General features: G+C 43.4%; 1 protein-coding gene across 6 annotated transcripts in view; it reads right to left on the reverse strand.

The window, feature by feature from the left end:
* MAB21L3 (mab-21-like 3 (C. elegans)) overlaps positions 1-13,888 on the reverse strand; it is a 31,326-nt gene extending 17,438 nt beyond the window's left edge. For 4 of the 6 annotated variants that reach the window (XM_014534539.1, XM_014534543.1, XM_014534542.1 and 1 more), the window contains exons 1-3: positions 13,804-13,888; positions 13,374-13,547; positions 4,767-4,957 (exon numbers count right to left, since the gene is read on the reverse strand). The gene's annotated coding sequence lies outside the window, so the exon portion shown is untranslated. Of the gene's footprint in view, positions 1-4,766; positions 4,958-8,728; positions 8,750-13,373; positions 13,548-13,803 lie in introns of those variants that run through there. The other 2 variants (XM_014534534.1, XM_014534535.1) reach the window with 2 other exon arrangements.
* Positions 13,889-14,840: the final 952 nt, after the last annotated feature.

The raw sequence follows: 14,840 nt of genomic DNA on the forward strand, positions 1-14,840 counted from the left end.
TATGAGAAGAAGAAGACCTCAAGAAAACAGAGAAAGGAACGCAAGAACAGAATGAAGAAAGTCAGGGGGACTGCAAAGGCCAGTGTTGGTGCTGGCAAAAAGGAGGAGTAAAGATTCTCTGGTGACTTTATCTGTGATGGTTGTGCAGATTTTTCATGAGAGGATTAATAAACTGTAAACTTTAAATAAATAAACAAACAAACAAACAAATAAATAAAGTTGGGAACCTTTTCACGTTTTCTTTGAAAGGACGCTCTCTTTGGCACATCCGAATTGCTAGCATCAGCACTCTTTTGCTCTGGGGCCATCATTATGTGAAATAAGGGTTACCTGACCACAAGCACTGAGATACCCTGACAGTCCATCTGATAAGCAAGACAGCTGCTAAGTGACTGACAGGTGGTCACGTATACAGCACGGACACTGGAAAAGGGATGAGGAATGGCTTTCCCAGGCAGCACAGAGCCGGATGGCGCCAGATTTCATCACGCTCCTCGGAACAGCGCTCAACTTAAAACTTATCCATTATTCATCTCTGGAAGTTTCCATGTAATATTTTCAGACAGAGGTTGACCGCAGGTAACAGAAACCGCCGAGAGTGAAACCGCGGATAAGGGGGGAATCGCGCATTTCGAGGAAACTCTCAGTCATTATTGTTGCAAATACCTCTTCTGTTTCTTTCTGTTTTATCTCCTTCTGGTCTTCTCATTACGTGTGTGACACCTTTTGTAGTTGTCCCATAGTCCTTAGATATTTTGTTCTGTGTTTTACGATCTTGGTTCTCTTTGCTTTTCAGTTCTGGAGGTGTCTGGGGAGATGGCCCCTGGCCCAGAGATTCTTTTCTTAGCCAGTCTACGAAGGAGCCCAGGCATTCCTCATGTCTCCTTCTACCTCCAGCATTTTGGTTTGGATCTCTCTTAGGACTTCCATCTCCCTGCTTATGTTACCCATCTGTTCTTGCACGTGTCTACTTCACCCACTAGGGCTCTTAGCATTTAATCATATCGTGGTTTCAAATTCCGTATCTGATAAGCCCAACATCTTGCCACGTCTGATACGAATTGTGATACGAATTGTGGTTTACTGTCTGTCATATGCTTGCAGTTTTCTCCAATAGTTGGACATAATGCACGAGTGCAAGGATTGCTGTAAATAGGCCTGTGGTAATGGGTGGGGTGAGCTATAGAGGAGGGGAAGTGTTCTCTAGTCCCCTGATGAGGTCTCAGTCTTTTAGTGCGTTTCTGGTCTGTGAACCTCACTAGTGTTGCTCGGTTTTCCTTTCCCTCCCTCCTGAAGTGGGACGGAGGAGCTGCAGCTGGCTGCTGTCCTCTCCCCCGCGGAAGGCTAGACCGTATGAGAGTTGGGTATTTCCCTTCCCCCAGGTCAGCTAGGCTCTGATAACACCCCAGCAAGTGGGGCTCTAGTTAACTAGTTTGCCAACATGATTCTGCATAAGAAGAAGAGAGTCAGTCTTATAACATAAACATTTGAAAGTTGGAAATGATTATTAGCCCAACTGTGAAGTAATATATCTGTGTTAGTTTTCTTTATTAAGATGTATCATGCTGAGACAGGAAAGATACAAGCAGAAAAAGAAACTAAAATATATGTAGGTCAGCGGCAGTAAGAGAACATTCATAAATCATTTCGAAGTATACGTCTATATTTTCAAGGTAGCTACACAACTTCAAGGGCAAGCATTTAACAGAAATATTTGAAAGTACACTGGGAGCCCTACTGGCGTGGCTCAGTGGTTGAGCGTTGACCTATGAACCAGGAGGTCACAGTTCAATCCCCAGTGTGGGGCGTGCAGGAGGCAGCCAATCAATGATTCTTTCTCATTACTGATGTTTCTATCTCTCACTCCCTCTCCCTTCCTCTCTGAAATCAAGCTTATTGTCAAGTCCATCATTCTGACTCTGAATCGTGGGTCCTTGCTGGGCTCTGCTAACAGCTTCCATCAGTTTAATGTCATATAGTTTAGACCAGTGATGGCGAGCCTATGACACGCGTGTCAGAGGTGACACGTGAACTCATTTTTTTGGTTGATTTTTCTTTGTTAAATGGCATTTAAATATATAAAATAAATATCAAAAATATAAGTCTTTGTTTTACTATGGTTGCAAATATCAAAAAATTTCTATATGTGACACGGCACCAGAGTTAAGTTAGGGTTTTTCAAAATGCTGACACGCCGAGCTCAAAAGGTTCACCATCACTCAACTAGGCAGAGGGAAAATGGGAAGAAACTAAAAAACAAAAAGACGTCAAGCTACTGTTCACCATATAAAACAGCATATATTCTCAAAGTAGTTACCTCAAGGAAGTAAGACTTCTGGTAGGTTTTTATTTACCTTATTTTCTTTTTGTTTATTTAAATTCTTTATTGTTGAAAGTATTACATATGTCTTCTTTTTCCCCCATTGACCTCTCCCCGCCCACTCCCACCCCCGAGCACAGGCCGTCACCCCTACTGTCTGTGTCCATTGGTTACGCTTATATGCATGCATACAAGTCCTTTGGTTAATCTCTTACCCCCCACTGATAATTTTTTTTAATACTTTCCTGGGTAAAAAACATTTTTTATAAGTATGACTCATTTACATAATCAGAAAAAAATGGCATGATCTATTTTTAAGCTATGAAAACAGGCCTGTAGTGGCTTAGGCACACAAAGTAATAGCTGCTGCACCAATGTCCTTTTGATTCGTGGCCTGGTTAACCTTTTCTTATCTTTTAGGTCTCAACTTACATGTCAGTTGCTGAGAATTCCTTTGAGGTGGGTTTGTTCTCTGTCGCACTCGATCCTGTCCCACTGTCCTTTGTGTTTAGAGCACTTATCACAGTTTGAAATTCTTTGTGTGGCTCTTAGACCAAGATCTGTCCACCCCTCTAGTGTAGGAGCCGCCAGAGGTCAGGGGTCAGGTCTTCTTGGCTCTCCGACGAATTCCCAGTTCCAGGCCCACTGCTGGACGCATGGAGGCCTCCAAGACTCCTTGGCAACTTCTTGGGTCATTTCTCTGTGCTTAGGAACTTCCCACATGTTCCTAACTTGCGCCTGGATGAGACTCTGTGCTCGCTAATATCTGGGAGTGTGTCTTGCGCCTCTCAGTGCTCAACAGGTCCCGGCTGGCTTGGTGTGTTGACAGATAACCCTGGGTTTCCCCAGGAGCATTAGCGGTTTCATTCCCACGGCTGCTGTCACCTTCTCCTGCTGCTCCGGGAGAAAGATAAACTGGGATCAAGGTCTCAATTGTCCCAAACGTTTCCGCTCTTTTGACCACCCTTCAGCTCTTTTTGACTATCCTTACAGGATCCCGGGTAAACTGCAGGTCGTTTCATGTGGCCTTCCCGCTCCTCCGTCCCTCAGCGGTGGAGTTTATTGGCCTCTCTTGTTATAAACTAAATTATGCCACCCACCACCACCCCGATTCATCTGTTAAATTCCTAAACCCTAGTACTTCAGCGTGTGACTGTGTTTGGAGCCAGGATCTTGAAAGAGGCGATGAAGTGAAAAGAATGCCATTTGAGTCCTAATCCCATCTAACCGGTGTCCTTGTAAGAAGAGGAAGAGACACCACGCTTGTACGGCACAGAGGAAAGGCCACGTGAGGGCACATCGAGAAAAGGGGCCACCTGCCAGCCAAGGAGACACCAAGCTTGATGACACCTTGACCTTGAACGTCTAACCTCCGGAACTGTGCAAAGATAAATGTCGTTGTTTAAGCCACCCAGTGCGTGGTATTTAGTCACGGCCGCCCCAGCCAACTAAGACATTTCTGTTGAGGAACTCACCTGGGCTTCCCAGGGCTGGACGGAGAGGCATCTAGACAGACAGACAGCTCAGGGGCACCACCCTCTGTTGCAATCCCTGCTACCAGTCAACCAATTGCCCCAGGAAGGGGCAACGCTCTCAGGGCCTCTTCTGAAGGCTGGTTTTCCTGCTTTTCTGGGCCACATTTCTGCTTCTCTTCGCACCTGCCCCAGAAGTCAGGCCAGCTTGTCTCTTTCTCTTTTACTCAAGAGTTTCAATGCTAGAACCATAGAAAGTTCACTGATACCGGCATCCCGGTCCCCCCTTCACTGTTTTTCTCCAGGAGGCCTAGCCGGATGAGCCCCCCCCCCCCCCCCCCCCCCCCCCCCCCCCCCCCACCATGGCAGTCTTGGGAACGAGAGTTCTTGGCTTAGGCATCCAAATTAGGGATCAACTACAGGAAGGTCTTCCGAGCGTTCCCTCAGGACCCCAGGAAACCAAGGAAGCCCAGGAAGGCTGCCTGGGACAACCCCTGGCCTTCCCCGGAGAAAGGGAAACCCTCTCAAAGGCACTCGGGAGGGGCCCCGGGACGCTCGGCCCCACCTCTCTGTCTCACTACTCAGGAGCCACAGTATTTGTTCTTGAAACACGATTCAGGAAACCAACTGCCAAGGAACACGTGGCTTTCTCCCACAGGTTTACGGCAGTTTGTAATCTACAATCAAGGTTGAGAAAATACAATTTGACCTCGTGGGCAGGAGCTCCAATAAAAGTGATCAAGGTCAAAACAGCCAGACAAAACAATAACAACAATAAGAAAGAATAGAAAAGACGTAAGTGAACCTTGATACTTAAACATCAATGAGTCTTTTTAGTATTAAACATTTCATAAGAAAAAGCAAAAAGCAAAACACAACCACCTGGTGGAACAAAGTGCCAAATGACGGGTACCAATTGCGACAACTCTTTAACATTTGGCTTTAGTTCCTCAACTTATCATATAAACGCTTACCTTTTTCTTGCTACCAAGTCTTTGCCTCAGGATCTAAATCTCCATGGGGTCATGGAATAATGGAGTGAGGACAGAAACAAGTCTGATTTGCAGGATGGTAGGATACTTTTACTGTCTTCATTTGTACTCTAGCATCATGAATGACAACAGGATATTTCAAGCCCAGGTCAGAGGAAGGCTACGACAAAGTCCTATTAACAAAGGATATGTAAGTAAAGTCCACAGTGCAATGCCTATCACAGCCACCTCCCAATTCATTCTCTCCCATCACCATGACAACCAGTCACAAGCAGCCAGAACACTAGCAACCAAGAAGTAACTTTCCAGCCCGGCTGGTGTGGCTCAGTGGTTGAGCATCAACCTATGAATCAGGAGGTCATGGTTCAATTCCTGGTCAGGGCACATGCCCAGGTTACGGGGTCAATCCCCAGTAGGGGGTGTGCAGGAGGCAGCCTATCAGTGGTTCTCTCTCATCGTTGATGTTTCTATCTCTCTATCCCTCTCCCTTCCTCTCTGAAATCAATAAAAATATATTTTTAAAAAAATTTCCAGAAAAAAATTAAAAAATAAAATAAAGAGCTCAGGGTCAGGTGGCTTCACAGGTGAATTTTATAAAACAATTAAAAAAGAACCTCAGTCACTCACAAACTCTTCCCCCAAAAAAGAAGAAAAAGAAACACTTTCCAGCTTATTTTATGAGCTCAGTATTAACCTAATACTAAAACTAGACAAAGGCATCGCAAGCAAAGAAAACTATAGACCACTATCCGTATGAATATAGATTCAAAAGTCTTCAAAATACTAGCAAACAAAGTCCATAAGGACCATACACATGACCAAATAAGATTTATCCCAACAAGGTGGTTTCAACACATGAAAATCAAACAATGTAACACACCTTATTAGTAGTATAAAAAGCAAAGCCACATAATCTCAGCGGGTGTAAAAAAAAAGTATTTGACAAAAAGTCCAACACATTTCCATGATAAAAAATGATCAACAAATTATAAATAGTTTAATAAGGCCCTCTATAAAACACCCACAGCTAACAGCATCCTTGATGGTGCAAGACTGAACGCTCTGTCCCTAAGATTAGGAACAAGACACCATGTTCACGCCTACCGCTTCTATTCAACATTGTTCTGGAAGGTCTATCATTACATATGTTTTTTCTTCCTGAAATTTAATTCCACAATATATTATTCACTTCCCAGCAAATAAACATTAAAAGCCTCCTGTGCCAGGCATTCTGAAGCCCTAAGGATACAATAAGACGGTAAAAAAGGTTTCCAGCTCAGTTTTGGAGAGGGAGGAGAAAATAAATAAGCAAGTTAACTAGTCAATAAACAAGGCATTTTCAGTGAGTGCTAAGTGCTGAAAGGAAAATAATGATGGAATCGGTTGCCTTAATATCGGATAAAACCTAAGCTACTGCACAGCAGAGATTTTGGTCTATTTTGTTCACCTTATCCCAAGTGCGTAGAGAATCACTCAATAAATGTTGAATGAAAGAATGAATAAATGGATGAGTGAAGAAAAAATAAATGTATTTCTCTGATGGCAGAAAGATAGCGGCTGACTAGAAATGTTCAGTTAGAGGACCACTGAACAACGGCAGACTTCCAATCAAATGGCAAAATAAGACCGGGCATCCCCTCTTAACCCCAAGCAACAAAATGACAAATAAAAAGATACGTGGTTCTTCAAATTCACATGGAAACTAAGGGGTGATACCAGGAATATGTCACCAACTGCAGATCAATACAAATCAGAAGACCCTGAGCGCCAACTCCCTAAGTGTTATACATACTAGGTAGACCGGGGTTCTTCCAAAACCCATTAAGGGTCCCCAATGTGGAAAGATGCAGACAAGAGCTGTTTCCGCCTCCCAGGTCCCCATGTGGCACCACTGCCATCAGCTGCTGCATTGGGATCCTCTGGAGAGGAAGCCAGTGATTGGGCCAGACAGACCTGGGAGTGTGGACCAGGAAGAACCCAGATACAGTCACAAGGACCATCTGGCCTGGAGTCAAATCAACATACATCCTTTTTCTGATTGGTGTTTCTGATTTCTTGGGATATATTCCTAGAAGTGGGATCACTGGGTCAAATGGGAATTCCATTTTTAATTTTTTGAGGAAACTCTATACCAAATCAAATAGACAGTTAAACTCAGCAAAGCAGACCTTGTAGAGGCTTTGCCAGCCCGGACAAGACCGAGTTCCCCGCTGGAGCGGCCGGCAGCCCCAGCCCTGTCCCCCTGCCTTTCGGGTCCTGGAATGTTAAACCAGTTAGGCAAACTTTTACCAACCATCTCCCAAAGTTCAAATCCCAGGAGTAAAATTCTCATTTTAGGGGCTCCGATTAGAACTCCTCAAATTTGCTGGCAAACGTCAGAATTGGATTTGTCCTTTTGTTACAGATCCATGAATTACTAACATGGAATCATGAAAATATTACATAACCTAGAAACCTGGAGGAAAAGAATCCCCAGGACCTGGGGATATTTATGAACGGATTTACTATAAGAAAGACGACAGGTAGTTTCTGTTTGCATGGTGTCGATAAAATTCAAGAAAACAGGGATTGATTCAATAAAAGGTCAATGACGACACTCTAATGCAACAAACAAAGAGGGATCAAGCTGAGTTAAAGGAGTGTGAGAAATGCAACAAGAATTGAAAATGAATTCAAAACAGAACTTGAATCAGTGGGCCAAGGTGAACGACAGAGCAAATGGAAGAAAGACTTGAAGTGCTCAGCTGTTCAGAAAACAAGGAAGCCAGGTCCCGGTTCCCTCCAAACACTGACACGAATTCCAAGTAAATTAAGGAGTTACTATAAAAACAAATCATAAAGCAACCAGAAGAAAAGGGAGAGGAACATTTACCTACACTTGTGTGTATGAGGAACATAGGCTGAAGGTCCTGCAAACTTTAAATAAAAATTCAAAACTTCAAAATTAGAAAACGTGATTTCATAATACAGAATAAGTAGAGAACCCAAGCAGGCAATCCATGCACAAAAGCAGGAACACACGGTGTTAATAAGCATAAAAACTCTTACATCTCTAGTTACACCAGAAACATGCAGATTAAGCCCTAACCCGGGACACACACCAATGTGATAATCTGGCAAAAGTCAGAAAAAGGTATTGGTGCTTATGAGGGGATCTGGCCCTCGTATATTAACAATGGCCGAGTAAACTGACAGGGCAAGACTCATCAAAAATTTTGAAATCTTAAAATTTATTGAAAGGAAATGTGAGGTATGCCAACTCCATATGCCTCCTTTACAATAGGAAGAATTGGACCTAAAGTAAATAGTTAACAATTGGACGCTGGCTAATGATACATCCATATGATGGAAGACTAAAACACTACCCATACATGGAGAAAAGTTTAGGAATGGTTTTCTCTGGGCGGTGGGATTACATCTAATGTTTATTTTCCATGTTACCTTTTCATTATTGTCTTTTTTTTTTTACAGTTAACATACTTCTATTTTCATAATCAGAAAAAAGAGATAATATACAAATAATACTACTCCATAGTCAGAGCAGAGGATGTTGGATTGCGCAGGGAGCAAGTAAAAAAAGGCCAAGGGCCAAGGATAGAACCCAGGTGACCAACTACATACATATCAGTGAGTCTGGTAATACGTCTGTGCCCTCAAAGCAATGAGCCGTCCACCAACATCAGGGTGGTGCATATGCCGTGTAACTGAGTTTGCTCCCTGCTCACTCACCTAAGGCTCCCTTGGATTCCATGACTGAAACACAGAAGACACTCTGGTCGGGTCCCTCTTTCACAACTGCAGCCAGAAAGAAGCCTCGGGAACCACCTTCTCTCCCCAAGGCCCAGGGAACGGTGCAGACGGCTCCTAGCCCCCTCTCCCCACTTCCCTGCAGAGCTCCACATGGAAACTCGCCCACCCCCCACCTCCCTCGGGCCTGCACTTACCACTCCACTCCGGTTCCAAGGAGAGAAAACTGCTGCCCAGGGTTAGAGGAAGAGCTTTTGTATAATCCTGCCACTCCTCCCACCAGAGGCTCCTGCCTCCTCCCCCACCCCAGGACCTCAGAAAAGGGGGAGGGAAAGGGGAAGTCAGCTCTCAGGCATTTTTCCATGGGAAATGGCAAATCTTCAAGGACAATAAAGAGGAGGAAAGTGGTCTCATGAAAGTCATATTTCTCCAGTTACTTCTTCATTAGTTAGCAAATGACGTGGATCAGGTGAAAATATGTTTTCTTGAAACATGTCATATCCATTTCAGTTTTGGAAAAACATGGCACCATGAGAATTCACTTAAAAAAATTTTTTTTAAATGGGTGGATTAAATCCTTGTCCGAAAATCTTCGGTAGTTCCTAATTGGTACGACTTACTGAAGCTGTCCCCCATGGCAGCTGGACTTTTACATATGTATTACTTGGAAATCAGCACAACAGACTTAGACTTATAATAAAAATGAGGTTAGCCGAAACCGGTTTGGCTCAGTGGATAGAGCGTCGGCCTGCGGACTGAAAGGTCCCAGGTTCGATTCCGGTCAAGGGCATGTACCTGGGTTGCGGGCACATCTCCAGTAGGAGATGTGCAGGAGAAAATATATTTAATAAAATAAAATAAAATAAAATAAAAATGAGGTTAACATTTCATGTTAAAGAGAAAAATGAGAATGAGAAATAAGTCTCCCTGACTCTAAAACTATATTGATGAGATATTGTGAAGACTTCAGAGGATATTTAAAATGTCTTCTAAACTAGTCCAGAGCTAAAAGTTATTAAGCATCAAATAAAGAAGTTTAATGAGGTGTGTGTGGGGCGGGGGGGGAGGAGGGTGCACGTGTACGCACGGGAGACTTGGTGGCAGTTGCTCTGGGCTTAAAAAAATTCGGCTAATCTGCCCAGCCGGTGTGGCTCAGTGGGTGACCGTCAACCCAGAAACCAAGAGGTCGTGGGTTTCAATTCCCAGTCAGGGCACATGCCCAGGTTGCCAGCTCGACCCCCAGCAGGGGGTGTGCCGGAGGTAGCTGATTGATGAAGTTTCTCATTGTTTCTATCTCTCTATTCCTCTCCCCTTCCTCTTTCTTTAAAATCAATAAAAACATACTAAAAAAAAAAAAAAAAAAAGGGAGCCCAAAGGGCACCCCAGAGATTTTGTTCCCATCTTCTCTATGAGATTGTATAACTGGATTTGGCCCCCAAACGAGGAATTTTGATAAGCTTCTCCACCCATATTAGTTACTGACAAAAGTTAAATTTCGATTGATGTAATTGTGAAGAAAAAAACCCTCAGTGGTTGTAAAACAGAGGATCTTTGCTTTACAATCCTCCTTTCAATGGCCTGCCCCCAGGGGGAGCCTCATTCAAACAGCTGAGCTTGGCTTCACCAGGGTTCCACCAGTGTCCCCTCCTCTCAGCTCCCTGTCCTGGTCCTGAAAGCCAGGGCGAAGTTGGGACCATTTCTAACCGTCTGTGGAAGAGAAGTGTCCCCTCTTCTCTCGAACGAACCCTCCTTCACAGGAGGCAGGTCAGAGGGAGAAGGAGGTGCCTGGGCCGTGGCACAGGACAAGATGGGATGTAGGCCTCGCATCGCCACTCACTAGCCGTGACCTTGAGAAAGTTATTTAATGCGAGAGAGCTTCACTGTTTTCATCCACGGAGTAGAGATTATTAATCGAATAGACTGGTGAGAACTGTCTGACATAACCATAGAATGAATGTATTTAACATGGCAACATGGTGCATGACACTCAAAGCATGGCAGTTCCATCGCCATCAACATCATTATCATCAAAACAACCCATAGAAAAAGCAGGCCTGGCTGAAATGCGAGAATCCTCCAAGAATGATAGCAGTACAGCACAGCCACTTAAGAAGTGACATCTGAAGTCAGACAATCGAGGCTTTGCCAGTGATTAGTTACCTGACTTGGGCAAGTTACTTAATTCGGGCCTCAGTTTTCTCATCCATAAAATGGAACCGGCAGAAAAACATTTCAGTTTTCTTCTGAAGATTGGATGTGCCAAGGAGTATAAACTGCTTAGAACAATGCTCAGTACATGTTCTCTCCTTTAACCCAGCACCTCGAGTAGGACGCAGCAATAGCAGGCACTCAAAATATTTGATGAATAAATAAATGTGATCTTTCCTCCCCTGAAATAATCTCTTGACTATGAGAAGCGCTTAAGGAAATCTTTTGATGTTTTGTGCACATCTCCCTACAATAAACTTGAAGCTCCTTGGGGTGGTTTGAAATGCCTGAAAGGAAAGTGACAGTCGGACAAAGCCTAGGTGGCCACTCCATTTCCCCTGGGATGTCACTCTGTGACACCTTTGGCAGCTAAACTTGCTAATGATTCTATTCCTTAACTCAAATACTTAGTTGCACAAGAGAAAAACAGCACGGACTTTGCTCTTTCACAAATAATCCCCGCCCCTCTCCGCCCCCAAATTCTCTGCTACTGCCCCAGGTCTTCACCTGTGACACAGTCACTGTTCCTGGTCAGCTGGACCCTTTCCCAGCCTTATCCCCTCCCCTGACGGACCGGGTTGGGAAGATCATAAATTCTTTCACTGAGAGAACGATGCTGCTTTGTCACGTTTCTGCTTGAAGATGTTTGGGAACCTACTCAGTGAATAAAGGGCTTCTTCTGAGATGTGTCAGGCGGGAGAAATAAATTCAACTACCACAACTGTCCAACTTTCCCCGTAGGCGTCACTTTCAGTCATTCCTCCGACAAAGCATTTCTCTGATAAATCAAAGGTGACCTACATTTTAGTCAACATAGGAGAGTCAGTTTTTCAGCTACCGAGCAAACAGAAAAATCGAGACATTGATCCAATACCTAATGATTTTTCTTCTTTTTTGTTAATCCTCACCCGAGGATATTTTTTCATTGATATGTAGAGAGTAGAAGGGAGGGGTGAGACAGAGAGAGAGAAACATCGATGTGAGAAAGACATTGATAGGTTGCCTCCCACACACGCCCCAACCAGGGACAGGGATCGAGCCTGCAACCGAGGTACATGCCCTTGACTGGAATCAAACCTGGACCCTTCAGTCTGCAGGCCGACGCTCTATCCACTGAGCCCAACCAGCTAGGGCTGATTTTTTTTTTTTCTTAATGTGCTGATCCCTTACGTGCCTGGAATCAAATGGACAGTATTTCCAAACTTTTTACGTGTTGTTTCCCTGATGAATTATTTTAAGAGAATTGAATGTTATAACATTGATAGTTATGCCAAAATTTCCTCTCAAGAATACCTTCATAGGGTAGACTGCCTCTCAGTGGGGGCAGGGTGAGGTCTCTGTTTAAAAAAATCATCAAATTCATTTATTCTACAACCAGTAGGGTGAATGGTACTTTAGTAATGTCTAGAAGTACATGGACAATTTATTTAATAATCAATCCTCCTTTGCTTACTTCCATTTTCAAGGTAGAAACCTGAGACCCTGCTAAAAGGGATCCTTTCTCTCTTAAATGTATTCTAATCTTAACTCTAACTTTGCACAGAATGGTGAGATTAAGGAATAAGAAGGTCACATTGGAATGAAGGTTTTTCTGGTTATCTATAAGGGGCTTTCCTGAAGCTAAGTAATCCACAGGCCTCCCTCTCAGACAGACTTTGGGGAAGTGTCCCTTTTGAGTACATTACCTGATCGACCAGTTAAGTCAATCCTGACTGCCTTGTGCCTGGGCATGCATTCATTTAAAAAGTTAATAAATGCCTACAGTGTTCTAGATATTGTGCTAGTTCTTAGAGTTACTAAGATGAATAGGATACAGCCTTTGTTTGCTTTTCAATGTGAGGTAGCAATAGCGCTCATATGGAAAAATGGTGAAAGATTTATGCGTTCTTTCAGAAACATTTGAATGTCTAGGACACACTGGGTCCATGCAGTAGGAACGAAGGAAGACATGTACCCAGTTTTCACAGAGCTTATGACCTACCAGGGGAGGCATCTTGATGTATTAAATCACAATAAGCGCTATAATGGAAACTTGAGGATGCTTAAGAGCGCACAGCAAAGGCAGAGGTAATAACAGCACTGATTTTCATTTTTTAAAAAACTGCTGCAAATTGTTAAGATGCAGCAAAAATAAAACTCAGAAATGAAGGCTTAGTGGGGTTAAAATTCATCCTTTCAAACAGTAAGTGGGAATCAATAAGATCAACAATACTAATAGATGCAGATTTGAGGCTGTTTCCCATGGTCTGGGGCTGGCTTCTCCTGACGATGACTAGGTTATTTTATAAAACTTAAAATTATACACTGAAGACTCCAACAGGTTCCATCTAGTTAGAATCTCTTGCTGATACACATAACACACCTGTGGTATCAAACAGCAGGGTGGTGGTGGCCAGAGGGAAGGGGGTGGGTGGGGCGGAGGTGGAAGGGGCCCAATATATGGTGATGGAGGATGATTTGACTTTGGGTGGTGGGCACACAGTGCAATACACAGATCTTGTAACATAGAAATCCACACCTGAAACCTATATGTCACCCCAATAAATTTAATTTTCAAAAAAGACACCTGGGATAGGCTAAATAACGGCCCCCAAAGAGATCTCCATTCTACTCCCCATCACCCTTGAATGTTACCTTTTATGGCAAAAGGTACAGATCTTCAAATGGAGAGAGAGGCCTGAGTTATCTCGGTGGGCCCTTCCTTACAGGGGGAGGCAGGAGACCAGAGTGAGTAGAAGGCTAAGCGACCACAGAAGCAGAGACTGGAGGGATGAGGCCAGGACCAAGCAATGCTGTAGCCTTCAGGAGCTGCAAGAGACAAGGAATGGATTTCCCCCTGGAGAATCAGAAGAAACCAGCTCTGCTGACATAATCGTTTTACCCCCATAAGATTCATTTGTTGTCTGACCTTTGCAACTATAACAGAATTAGTTTGTGTGGTCTGAAGCCACTAGGTGTGTGGTCATTTGTTACAGCATCAGTAGGAAACTAATACAACCCTCAATTACTAAGAAGGTCCTTGGGAGTCTTTATGGAAAAGTCAGTGTGACTGTCGCTTCCTAACCTCAGTTTTCTGCCACCCTTCTTCCTGTAAAAGCGGATGATCTTCATCCTCTTCTCCCTCGGTTATAGTATCCAATCAGAGGAAACTATAATGGAAAAATTAATTACCATAAGAAATGGGAAGAATATTACTCAAAATGAACTGCTCTCTGCTGTTCTTCTCTATAAACTTTAGAATTAAGTTTTCCAATCTATGTTGCACTAGAAGCAAGCGTATGATAGGCATACTTCATTGCAGGTCATTGTTTTTCTGTTTTGTATTATCAAGCAAATAGATGTGAGACTTTAACGTATTTGCTGATGACAGTCCATCTGTTTCCTCAAGAAAGGATCATCAGTGAGATGTTGTTAGTATTTCTTCAGTACTACTGACCTTGAGAATCTCATGCTAAGAAAATAAGTCCGATGGAAAAAGTTGAGAGCCATGTGTTTTTACTCCTATGTGGGATATAAAACAGAAAGCAACAAACGAACAAACAAGACAAACAAAAAACTCACAGACACAGACAACAGTATAGAGTGTCCAGAGGGAAAGGGGGGTGGAGGGCGGAAAAGGGGGTCAAATATATGGTGACTTGACTTTGGGTGATGAACACACAATACAATCTACAGATGATGTATGACAGGAGTATACCCTTGAAATCTATATAATCTTATTCATTAACCAATGTTACCCTAATACATTTAATAAAATTGTCACAAAAGTAAAAAAAGAAAGGACTAGCGTGGAGAAGGAAATAACCTTTCAATAGATAAGGTCATTTCAATAGATAAGATCACACTCCAGCTGTGGGCAGCGGGCCACGTGTTCTGCACCCTCTTCTTTCACATTCAGACACGTACCGCTTGATCCTGCTACACGTTTAAATGGAGGCGTGCCACCTGCAACAGCAAATAGGAGAGCGAATTCCTATCTGTGGGGAAATGCATTCATAATCATTAAAGTGGCTCTAGGAAGCCAAGGAACCTGTTGTATTATCACCAGCAAGAATAGCTGTGCTTCAAGGATTAAAAAACCCTAATATAACCAATGTCACC

The sequence above is a fragment of the Myotis brandtii genome, unplaced genomic scaffold, assembly GCF_000412655.1.
Source record: "Myotis brandtii unplaced genomic scaffold, ASM41265v1 scaffold131, whole genome shotgun sequence".
Classification (NCBI taxonomy): domain Eukaryota; kingdom Metazoa; phylum Chordata; class Mammalia; order Chiroptera; family Vespertilionidae; genus Myotis; species Myotis brandtii.